Below are 12,868 nucleotides of genomic sequence, written 5' to 3' on the forward strand. Positions count from 1 at the left end.
GCAAAAATAAAAGTTTACTTAATCTTTTACCTTTCATTCTATTTCTTTGTTGATTAACTATTTGAGCAGCCTTAGAAAATAATCGTTCGGATGGAACAGAAGTCCCAACAATAGTCAAATATTTGAAGGCAATCTTATAAAGCTTAGGAAATTGAATTTTTAGATCTTGCCAAATCTCTAAAGGATTCTCATTGAGCCTTCCTACTACTGGACTACGCAAGTACATTGATAATTCATCAGAAATTGCATCATCTGATTGTGATGATTTCCAACTCTTGCTTACTAGTTTGTGATGATTATCCCATAAAGAAAAGCTCTCTTCTAGTTTTTCAGATTGATCAGAATCTGATTCGGACATTTCAATATTTTGTGTAGTATTTTTCATAAAGTCTTTAATTTTTGCGACTGCTGTGGAGCAAGCAAGTGCGTCTTGGAAGTGAATTTTTTTATACCTGGGATCCAATACAGTTGCTATGGCGAGTGGAGTTACCCTCTCGATAGCGCCCATTCTTTTTTCAATTTCATTAAGCACAAACGATTTCAATTCATTGGCAAGCGAATCTTCCAATTGGAGAGGTTGGATTTTTAAAACCAAGCAATGAACTAACGGAATCACCTTGCTGCTTGTGCAGTAACTGTCCCCAGAAACTTCTTTAGTAGCAGCTTCCAGCGGTCTTAAAACTAATAACACAGAAGAAAGAACTGACAGTTCTGATGCATTAAGCATAGGTGGCGCTGTCTTATGGCGAAATATTATTTCATTGATTACAATACGTAACTCTAAAAATCTCTCAATCATATAGTAGGTGCTGTTCCATCTTGTTGAAACTTCTTGAATTAACTTTGTTTCTTTTTCTGTGGCTTTTCTTAATTCATTGCTTGCTGTATTACTTTGCTTGAACCATGTTACAATAGTCTTGACCTTAGTTATTAGATTTTGCAATTCTGGACAGTGTTGAATCGCATTTTGCGCAACTAAATTTAGAGTGTGCGCAAAACACGGTATGTGTTTCTTACCAAAAGCCAGGTCGACCGCCTTAATCATAGATGCTGCGTTATCCGTTACTACAGCCGAAACTTTATTAACGTCAATGTTCCATTCAGAACAAGAGTTCAGAAGCATCTCAGCAATATGATCCGAAGTGTTACGGTCAAATGACTGATATACTCCAAGAGTAATAGAAAAAAATTCGGTACATATACCAAAGTGACCGGTAATTCCAAGAAAGCTTCTCATACTCATTGTTTCTGTCCACATATCGGTTGTAAGTGTTATATTTTCTACACTTTTTAGTTTATTTTTAAACACAGCTGATAATGCATCATATTTGTCATCAACCCAGCGAGTCAACGTTGTCTTACTTGGAAGCTTGTAATGTGGTGCAGTTACTTTCATAAGATTACGAAAACCGTCATTTTCTACAATCGTGAAAGGTTGATTATCTTTGCAAATCATGTAGATGAGGGCATTGTTGACTTTCAAAGTTTTATTGCCACTTTCCGAATAAGCAGATATATTTTCGAAGCTTTCATGAATCGACTTTTGCCGTTTTAATGGCGGAGGTACAGGATTATCGACATGGATACCTTTTGACGCAGCTGTACTTGTTGATGGCAGTGGTTCAGGGCTGGGAAAAACAGGTTCAGAATCTGCTTCATTTGTTTTTGTAACTGTTTCATTGTGGATATTTAGTAAGTTGACATTGTTCAACACTTGCGAATTTTCTTTATTCATATCTAAAAACGCAGCCTTATGGATATTTTTTACGTGGCTAAACAGGTTTGATGTATTGCCACAAGATTTAATTTGTTTTTGACAAATTTTGCACTTTACAAGATTCTCATTTCCCTCAATTTTCGTAAAAAACTTCCATACATGACTTTTCTTTGGAGGCGCCATCTTGTTATTAACTAAAATAAAAGAATAAATCAATTAATGTTTATTTTTTTCTACAATTTTATTTTGTGTCGTAGGTAGTATCATACCAGTATTTGAGTTAATTTGTTTATAAGCTTAAAAATTGAAATGAAAAATACACTTAAGAAATGATTCGATGCGATATTTATTGTTATTATGAAATGTATTATAATATAAAATATCATTATGTTATAATATATCTTAAATATAAAACACTGTCACAAACAAGTAGAGGTTAGGTTAGGTTTATAAACATAATAGGAATATAACATTACATACCTTTTCAACTTCGAACTAGCAATCAGATGATGCATCAACTCAATTATTTTAGAGTAATTAATTATAGTAGCAAGTAAAAGTCTTACATAAACTTGTCTTAGATATAAAATCAAAACAATGATTTAATGCGTTACCGACCGCCAAACAGCAAAAGTCGACGTAAAAACAAAGAATGAGTCCAATGAGTGAATGAGAGTGAAAATAAATAGAATGAACCTATAGAATCCACAGATTATATAAATTTAGAGTGAATAATCAATCGATCTGTCAGCAGGATGGAATGGATTAGGTAATTAAGCTGGTCCATCACAGATGTGTTAAAATTATTTAGTTTTTTAGTAGATTATACAAAAAGAAAATAAAAAAAACAAATATTCGATGTTTCTATAAATATATCGATATATCGAATACAATAAATATTTGACAAAACATCGAATCAATCCGATATATCGTAAAGAAAACATCGAATAAATTCGATATATCGATGTTAAGTGAATATCCCTAATATGAAAGGCTTATAAAGTGTTTTGTTTCTTTCACTCCTTCATGAAATGAAAAACAGAAAACATATTTTAGTACTTGTTTAACTAAAATAGGTTTATAGTGTGTTTATGAGTAAGGGGGTTAGATTATTTGTCTTTGTTAAAATATATAGTTTTCTGTGTTTTGTATGAGGTTCTGTCCTCTACATAACAGTGTTTTTGAAACCTAAACTGTTTGTGTACTTCATCAAATTTTACAGCATTCTGTACAATTTGATCAATAACAAACATAATACTATGCCTAAATAAAAATAAATACATATACAATATAAATTATCATTAAAAAATATTATAAAAAGGTAAAGACTTGTAAAACAAATCCTTTTTATCTAATGATAAAATTGTAATTTACGTGAAATATGAGGATAAATAATTGTTGACTACTATTTGTATCTTGTCTTGTCATAAAAATGTTACCTGAATGGTTAATTTTTATCTGAAAAATGTGGTTTTAGTTCTCTGTATTGACCAAATATGTGTTAATACAGGAAGGGTAAAAATGTGGCCTTTTGGTAGGAACTCAACTTGTAGCATTGTAGAGATTTAGTAGGGTATGTACATGTTGTGTGTAGGAGTAGGAGTGGTAAAACCTCTGATGTTCAGTGTATAACTATCTGTACATTTTTGGTTGCAATAAGATAAAATAATGTTTATAAAATAGTCACAGATTAGAACGCTATAACTTATACTAATCACATTAGTTTTAATTAGGTTGTGGTCAATGACTGCAACACTATGTATCTGTCAGTTTGTCCGTTTATATCATGCGGTAATAACTACAAAATCTAATTGTACAAATTTTTGTATTGAAAAAGTCAATGAAAGTGTTTAGAACCTATAGTTGAGGTCAAACAACTTGAACAAAAGTCGGCATGGTGGGGATGCATTCGCACTTGTGCACTTTTGGCTAAATTATTGATAACCATATCTTACTTGTGAAGAAAATTGTGTGAATAAAAAAATGCAAACTCATCTTCATGCCCCTGATGCTAAAATGTAATTAACTTAAAATTAACAATTACAATTACAAATTGTAATGGGAAATTTCAATTACAAATTGATTGAATTTTTTTTTTTTTGTTACCCCTTTATGTGTCCCACTGCTGGGCAGAGGCCTCCCCTCTTTCCTTCCAAACCTGTCTATCTTGTGCCATGCTCCACCACGATGGACCCGCAAATGCCGCTAAATCGTCATGTTGAAATTATTGAAAATTAATTCAATTAACAATTACAGTTAGTAATTGTTTATTGCAATTACCCACATATGTATCTCCTGCAGTTTTCCCTATGATTTCAGTTTCTAGGGCTATTTGTTGCTTAAACATATTTTTATTTTGCGATATTCTGCTGTTCAATAACAGTAAGCCATTTATCCTTGAATCGAGGATAACTAATAGCTGCAATGACTGCCTTATTGCCTGTAGGTAGTCAAATTAATGCACAGAGCTTTATTTAAAAAAATATATTTATTTAATTAAAACAAAGGTGTGCTCGCAGAGCATCAAGCCGAGACAATTACAGGAACAGAACTGGATTATGGTACAAATGACAAAGCTTTTATACATATGGTTTTAGTCACGTGGTATCCGCTATGGCGCGATACTTACAATCATGGTATTCATGAATGGTCTTTACAGTGAACAAGTAATCGTAAATCAAGTGGTTATAGTTTTGGCGCTCATTAAAGTTACAGTAATTGACCAACTAGCATTTGACACCGTAACTCTAACCCATTGATTATTGTTCTCTAACCTATTGATATTGTTTGAAGAGGCCTAGCAGGATGCATAACTAGGTGTAAACAAATCAAAATACTCTTGAAATCTCTGATTGACGCTTTTTGAATATTGGGCTGCCAAAGCATTGCAATATTTAAAGTTTTCTTCAGATAATCATGCAGTTTTTTTTGTAGTGAGAGTATTGTAGGTAGTACGATTCCGTAAAATAAGTTTTTATCACCATGTTGAATATTAAGTGCTTCAGCGATAGGCTTAGAGCACTTCAAATATTTTTCGTTATATAGAAAGTTAACTTCCAATAACGGATTTTTTATGTTTAGAGCGAGTTGTAACTGTGCACTCTTAGTACGGATTGATGCTAGAGGAGCTTTGCCATGGCAGCTAAATATGATTTAGTTAATGTTACTTAATGTACATAGAGTACGTTGTCTATTACTGTGTCTATCCATTCGTTCCCATTCGATACTAGCACTGCCACCTGTCCGCGACCGAGCACACTAATTGCCGCGTGTTATGAGGCGAATGGCAAACTCACTTTAAAAGAATAAAACTTTATTTATTACACTTAGAAATAATATATGAGTTATGAATTAACACTGATTTACGACTAAGATTTGGAATTGATTTAGAACTAACTATGTTTAGAACTAACTATGAACTGACTTAACTATGAACTGACTTAACTATGAACTGACTTAACTATGAACTGACTTAACTATGAACTAACTGTTCGTACATCGAGGACGAGCTTATATACTAATACAATATGTGAAACGTTAACTTATTAGCTAATGGTTTTAGGGCTAAAGTAAATATGATAAGCGAGTCCTGAGAAAAGACAATAACAAAGTGATTAGTAATTATAGTAAACAGGATACATTAAGATGTTTTGATTTAGATGATGTTAAAATATGAGGACTTTATAGTTATATACTAGGTTACAAGGATTTATGTATTAATATGTCTTATGTAATACTACAATGTATGACTTATATGCTATTATAACACCTCCCCCCTTAGAACAAAGATTGGGCGTTGGCGCCTAAACTTTGAGAAGATGGTGGCAGTATTCTTGTAGCATTATTTTCTTCGTCTTCGTCTTCTGAGATACATGAAGTATTATGAGTGATGGTCCTCATTGGGATACTAATTGACTGGATCGTCTTCTGGAGGAGTTGTCAAAGCAGTTATTAAAGATTTGTATACATCCTCTTTCGTTTGTACATTGGGTAAATCTATACCATCGACTGAATAGTTTCAACAGGAGAAATGTTAACATGAATATACCCAATATAAAATAGAACCATGAAAAACTAGTTCGGTTATTCTCTAAGAACCTTTGAGATGCTGATTTAGACCGTAAGTTTTGTAGTTCTTGAGAGTAAGTGTCTAGATGATTCTTGATAGTTATTAATGCATCTAATGGTACATCATTGATGGCTATAGGAAGTAGAGTTGGAGTCTTGATGTCTTCGGGTATTTCAAAGCAATCTTCAGTTCTGATGTCGGGCACGATGACTGGATATGTGACATTGTCTTCTGATGACTGATATGCTGACAGAGTGCTGTATCCGGTGTGGAGTTTACAGCCCTCAGGTAGATTTATGATTCCGGATCCTTGAAGTTTGTGGTTGGAAATTTCATTCAGACATTGTAATACACAGTGAGTATCCTTTGTTAAAATGTAGAGCCACTTATTGTTGCCAAGAGGTTGAAACGTTTGAATTTCGGCAGGAAATGTTGTGGTTGTACAAGTCGTAGGGATTGTTGTCGATTTACTGAGGAGGATATCCATCTCGCAGATTGGTCGTGCTGAAGAATCGTAGATCACGAGGTCTTTACAGATGCTTTTTCGTGAAGCGTAGACTTTGCAATTGTTCAGCAAACTCGTTGAGACATATCTTTGTCCACTAGGGTTAGTGGCCAGGTAAGTATGCTCAGGGATAATAGTTGAGTGGAAAGAGGAATTAGGATGTTGGATAGGAATTGAATATATATGATATAAAGTTGAAGGATCATTCTGAACTAATGGGAATTCTAAAATATAAACTAGTCGATCAGAGAAGACGTAGGCTGATAGATATGAAGAATCTAGAAGTGTATGGATGTTTTCTATAGAGACGGAAGTAACTAATCTTTTATTCGTTCTTAATTTATTAGATAGTAGTAATTCATTATATAATTTTTTCAAGGATATAATAGACGGATGGATAATGTTTGATTTAGCAAAGAGGATACTTGTAAGGCAGTCATTGATATCGTTTTCGAGATTTGTAGCCAATTCAAGAATTTGTATAGTAATAGATGTAATATCTTCAGTTATCTTTAAATTAAACACTAGATTTTCGGTTTTGTTGAAGTAGTCATTTAAGCGACGTATATTTTCGTTGATAATTTGTTCATCGAATGATATTTTAAATATGGTTTCATTAAAGTTTTTTATAGTTGAGCTAGTAATTTGAATTTGTTTTTGCATTAGTTCAGACATTTCTAGATTTTGTTTTTCGAGAAGATCTATGTATTCGTTGTAATGTTTGGCATCTTTGGCATCAGGAGTACCAATGAGCCATTTTAAAACAGAACTCAAACCATCTAACAGTTCTCTCTTTTGGCGTGAATTCTTACCTAGATACATACTTAGTTCTGAGAGTCTATTTTCGATTTTATTTAAGCTAACATTAAGATAAGATTTAGTTGAAAGAACAGTAGGGAAATTCAAATGTTTAAATGACATAGAATTAAAATTATTTGAAAGTCGTTGTAAGGACTCATAGGAAATGAATAGGGGCTTCAGATCACGATATATGATTAATTTCCATGATTCTTCGCTAATTAATATTTGGCCTTCTTCGTTATAAAATATTCCAGCGTTGGAAGTGAGAGGTTGGGAGAAATTTATATTGGCAACGATTCCGTTGGTTGCCCTGCAATAGAAACAACATTGTCTCCATTAGTTTTACGATAATTCTGAATTCGTATTTTAATAAATTTATAAATTTTGTATAATAATATTACAACTACGAGTTTAATAAAGGAACAGATTATAAAATTGAGTATGTAACTAGGACTATAAAGGGATTGGAGTAAAGATATGTCATTCTGGGCTGTTGTAAAATGACAGACCCTGGAAATTATAAATAAATTTTACTTAATATATATCTAACATTAATTATCTCTACTACATATTATTATCTAAATAAGGTCGCAAACGGTTTGCATGCACTAATTGATTTTTACCTGCCTTTCGAATCAAATAATTTTCATTAAAGCCTACACGTAACACTTCGTATGGACCATCCCATTTTGCATCTAAACTATTAGGATTAGGAACTCGTAACAATACCTTTGAACCTACTTTATATTCTATTGGGTTTTTAATTTGACTATCATAGCGTTCTTTAGCTTTTTCTTTCATTCTTTCTAAGTTAATCAGAGCTGTATCACGAGACACTCGAAGACGTTCGTTTAAGTCCTTTAAATAGTCACATGCGTTATATTCTGGAATTGGTTTTAACGAATAAAATGGACGAGGTTTAAATCCGAAAAGGAGTTCATGGGGAGTGTAACCCGTAGAAGCATTAGTGGAAGTATTGTGGCTCATGATTGCAAATGGAATTATGTGATCCCAGTTTTTTAAATGACGATTATAATACATACGAATATGGTCGCGTAATGTTGCATGGAACCTTTCTAGAGCACCGTTTGTTTGTGGATGGTATGCAGTATTGAATGTTTGATTGCATCCTAGAAATTTTACTAATTGTTTCATAACTTTATTCATGAATTCGGTGCCTTGATCGGAATGAAAACGTTTGGGAACCCCGAAATGTTGACAATAATGTAGTAGTTGCTTGGCTACTGTTACGGCTTCTTTGTCTGGGATAGCATAAGCTTGTACAAAACGCGTTAAATCATCTTGCAAAGTTAAAATATACTTGTTACTGTTATCACTTATTTCTGAGTATGAAACAAGATCAATTGAGACACGTTCAAATGGTTCAGTGGATTGGGAGGTAATAACCATGGGAGCTTGAAAATTCTTTCTCTGAATTTTATTCCGTTGACAGGTGAGACAAGAGTCGATATAATTTTTGATATCATTGGTCATTCCTTTCCAATAATATTCTTCGCGAATCTTTTTTGTTGTTTCAGAAATACCACGGTGTCCTGAAAGTGGTTCATCGTGGAATGTTTTAAGAATTTTCGGAATTTCTTCTGGTTTAGGATATTTTGCTTTGTTTTCGCAAATGATAATTTCGCAATTATAATATTGGCCTAGGTATGCTGAAATACGCAGTTGCTCATTATTTAATAATTTACAAGTTGTATCATACTTAAGATCGGGAATATAAAGAGTATCTATATTATGGTGTTGTAGACAGGACAAAAGTGCTTTGAAGTAACTTTCACTGTCCCAAGGATCGAAATGGTTGGGTCTTGTATAACATAAATAAAAATTTTGCTTTTCACTTGAAATAATGTGATCTACACTATAGAGTGATTTTGGTTTATCTAGGTTGACAGGTGCGCATAAAGATAAAGCTTGATTTAGTAAATTATTATGGTCAGCGTGATTACAAGATATGGGTAGAAATATGTTTTTATGTCTAGGATCTAATAATTGATTCGGTGAGATTTTTATAATAGAAGGATCAAAGCAATTAATATCAGGATCTTGTAAAGAAAGGAAATGTTCATAATTAATTTGCATATAGTCATCTTCATCGGATGGGAATTTATTGTCATTGCGTTCTACGTGGTCTGAAGGACTTGGACTATCTTGAGTTAAATCGATTACGTTAGAATTCAAAATAGGAGGTCGGGATAATGCATCTGCATTTGTATTAAATTTACCTGATTTATGAATGATCTCGTAGTCATATTCTTCAAGTTTTAGTCTCCAACGGACTAAACGACTACCGGGATCTTTGATACTAAATAGCCATTTAAGAGGCATATGGTCAGTTACGACTTTAAATTTACGACCGTATAGATATGGGCGGAAATGTTTGACTGCCCATACGATGGCTAAGGCTTCGCGCTCGATCACTGAGTAATTAGATTCGGCTTTGTTTAATGTTCTTGATGCGTATGCAATAGGTAGGTCTTTGCCTATTTCTCCTTGAGAAAGTATAGCACCGATAGCATATAATGAAGCATCCGTAGTTAAAATAAATTCTTTGTTAAAATCTGGATATTGAAGAAGGGGAGTTGTGGTTAAAATTTCTTTACATTTATCAAAGGCTTCTTGTTGGCTTTCACCCCAAATGAATGGTGTGTCCTTTTTAAGAAGACATGTTAAAGGTTTAGTTAGTTTACTAAAGTTTGGAATGAATCTGCGGTAATAACCTGCAAGACCTAGAAATGATTTGATATCTTTACATGATTTTGGAATTGGGAAATTTTGAACTGCTTCTACTTTACTCGGATTAGGTTTAACACCTTCACTTGATATAATATGACCGAGATATGCTACTTCTTTTCTCATAAATTCACATTTATCTGGTTGGACCTTTAAACCATGCTGCTTAAGGCGATTAAAAACTTCGGTTAATTTTTGCTCGTGTTCTTGAAGGCTTGATGCGAATACCACAATATCGTCAAGATAGACAAAGCAACGGTCACCTTGTAAACCTAAGAGAACATTGTCCATGGCTCTTTGGAATGTTGCGGGTGCATTTTTCAATCCAAAAGGCATCCTAAGAAACTCATAGTGACCATATGGAGTGCTGAACGCGGTTTTAGGTATGTCTTTAGGGTCCATTTCGACTTGATGAAAACCAGAAGCAAGATCTAATGTAGTAAAATAAATTGAATGACCTAATTTGTCTAGAATGTCTGTTATGTTAGGTAAGGGATAACTGTCTCCGATTGTGATTTCGTTTAATTTGCGGTAGTCTATCACCACACGCCATTTTTTTTTTCCTGAAGCGTCTAGTTTTTTAGGTACTACCCAAATGGGGCTGCTCCAAGGCGATGTGCTAGGTTGAATTATGTTTTGGTCTAGCATTTTTTTGAACCTGAGATTTGACTTCTTGCTGATGTACGTAAGGAAACCGATAAGTTTTAGTGTTGATAGGAACATCTGAGGTAGTTGGAATTGTATGTTTTGTATGACTTGTGAATGTAAGAGGCTCATCTTCTATATAAAATATATCTGAGAAGTTGTTGATGATTTTATCTAATGACTGTTTCTCTTCGTTATTTAAATGATCTTGTCGAATTAATTGTTTTATCTTTAACCTCTTATCATGGACGTTGTGTTTAATATTTGTTGAGTTAATTGTATGAATATTCTGAGATAAGTCAATAGTTTGAAAACTCGTTGCTTTAATTATAGGAATATTTATTAATTTGTCTTTGTCACTAGTGTTTACGCATGTAATTAGAAATTTGTTATTTTTGACTGTCACTAGTGCGTTTGGAATAGTTATGTCTTTGTTAATTATTTGTTTGTCTATGATTGCGGGACCATTCTGTACATCATTAGTGACACATGTGATTACTGTTTCGGCCCTTGACCCTATTAACTGGTTTGTATCTGAGGATCCCTTTGTGATTTCACCTATATTGAACAATTTATAGGAACGGTCTCGTACACGCATTGTTTTAGATTGAACATGAATACTAACATTAAATTTAGTCATAAAATCATTACCAAGAATTCCGTCAACTTCTATGTTAAGATTAGCTACATGAAATTTAAACTTAGAGAAATTGTCTAGAGCAATTTGTGCTGTGCCAAAGCTTTGTATTGAAGAATCTTTTCCAGATATACCAACTATAGATACGATGTCCGATACATCTAGAGGTGCGTTACCAATCTTTTCCTTTTTGAGGACAGAAATGGCTGCGCCGGTATCTATTAGCATAGTAACTGGGTTGCCTTCAATATGGAATTTGCAGTGTAGAAGATTTTCAGGAGGTACGTTTAAAGAAGATATTCTGATGGATTTCGTGATCTTTGATTTTGTTGAGTTCAGACGAGATTTAGAATTAGATTTAGTATATGATTTAGAATTAGATTTAGTGTCAGATTTAGTACAAGATTTAGGATTAGATTTTTGCTTAATACTAGAGCTAGAGTTATTAAATGATATAGGATTAGATTTAATTATTGTTTGGATTTCAGCCTGAATACATGCATCGCGAAGTTGTGTCCGATACACTGGTAGACTTGGCGATGTTTGAGAATCAGTCTGAGTGAAAGCGTCGCGAAGTTGTGTCCGATACACTGATAGACTTTGCGAAACTTGCGTGTTTTTTATGTGTCCCCGATGGACTGGTCTAGAAATTTGTTTTGTTATAGCTGGAGATCCTCCAGCGGGACTTGATTTTGGATCATTTTTGTCTGGACATAATATCGAGAAGCGGTTTCCTCGGACATGTCCAGATCCGAGGCCGCTTTGGAGTTTAAATTATGAATTTTAGGCTTAGGAGCTGGAAGCGCACGTTGGTTTACCTGATTCGACTGTAGATTTTTATAATTGTTAAATTGCCTTTTTCGGCACTCTGAAATTAAATGACCTGGTTTTTTACAGTAATTGCAAGTTTTACTGGTATTTATATGATTATGATTTGTTGGTGGAGTTGGGTTTGTTAACCGAAACATTTGCTGTCGAGCACGATTCATTGCACATATTTTCTCCTCTTGTATAGCGAAACGGCCTGCTTCAGAAAGAGTTGTAAAGCCTTTGGTTCGCAACATTACTCCTATCTCTGCGCTTATACCGTTAACGAAGACGCTTAAAGCTGTTTCTTCGGTAACCGCTAATCTACCGTAAAGAGTACTGTCAGTGATTTCTGTGCTTAACTTTTCGACTATTTTACTCCTGCATAGATCTACTCTATTAAAATACTGGGTTATAGATTCATTTGGTTTTTGAAACATAGATTGAAGTTCTAAATTAAGATGCGATATGGTTTTTACGTTTGAAAATTGGCTAATAAGAGAAGATTTCAATGCTGCCCAGTTATTATATTGTCTGCAATGGATATTTGATGCTCCTACACCAGTAATGTTATTCAGGACGTACACTAATAGAATTTGCTTTTGATCCTCTGTGGCTAAATTAAAAGCTGAATCGCAGGATCTGACGAATCCGTAGATCTGGTCAGGTACATTTGTTTCGAATTTGGGAATTAGTTTGAGGAGAGTCGCTATATCTAGAGAAGTTGAAGTTTCGCTTTCGATCGACATTTTGTAAAAAAAAAAAATTTTGGTAAATATACGAATAATAAAAAGGTTAAAACAACTTGGATAAGATTTAGGAACTAGGAGTTAGATTTAAGGATTTCAGGCAAGGAAATAGAGCATATGAGTTTGGCCACTTACCACAGTAACATCAATATGTTCAGGAGCTGCATGTTCGGCGAAAACTGTTAAAAGC

General features: G+C 33.7%; 1 long non-coding RNA gene across 1 annotated transcript; it reads right to left on the bottom strand.

The window, feature by feature from the left end:
* Window positions 1-166: 166 nt before the first annotated feature.
* Window positions 167-2,358, bottom strand: LOC142982582 (uncharacterized). Its single transcript, XR_012960008.1, has 2 exons — window positions 2,198-2,358; window positions 167-1,911 (listed from the first exon to the last, which is right to left on the bottom strand). It is a non-coding gene; the product is annotated as an uncharacterized LOC142982582 (long non-coding RNA).
* Between the last annotated feature and the right edge of the window lie 10,510 nt (window positions 2,359-12,868).

Source organism: Anticarsia gemmatalis, chromosome 22 (genome assembly GCF_050436995.1).
Source record: "Anticarsia gemmatalis isolate Benzon Research Colony breed Stoneville strain chromosome 22, ilAntGemm2 primary, whole genome shotgun sequence".
NCBI classification, from domain to species: domain Eukaryota; kingdom Metazoa; phylum Arthropoda; class Insecta; order Lepidoptera; family Erebidae; genus Anticarsia; species Anticarsia gemmatalis.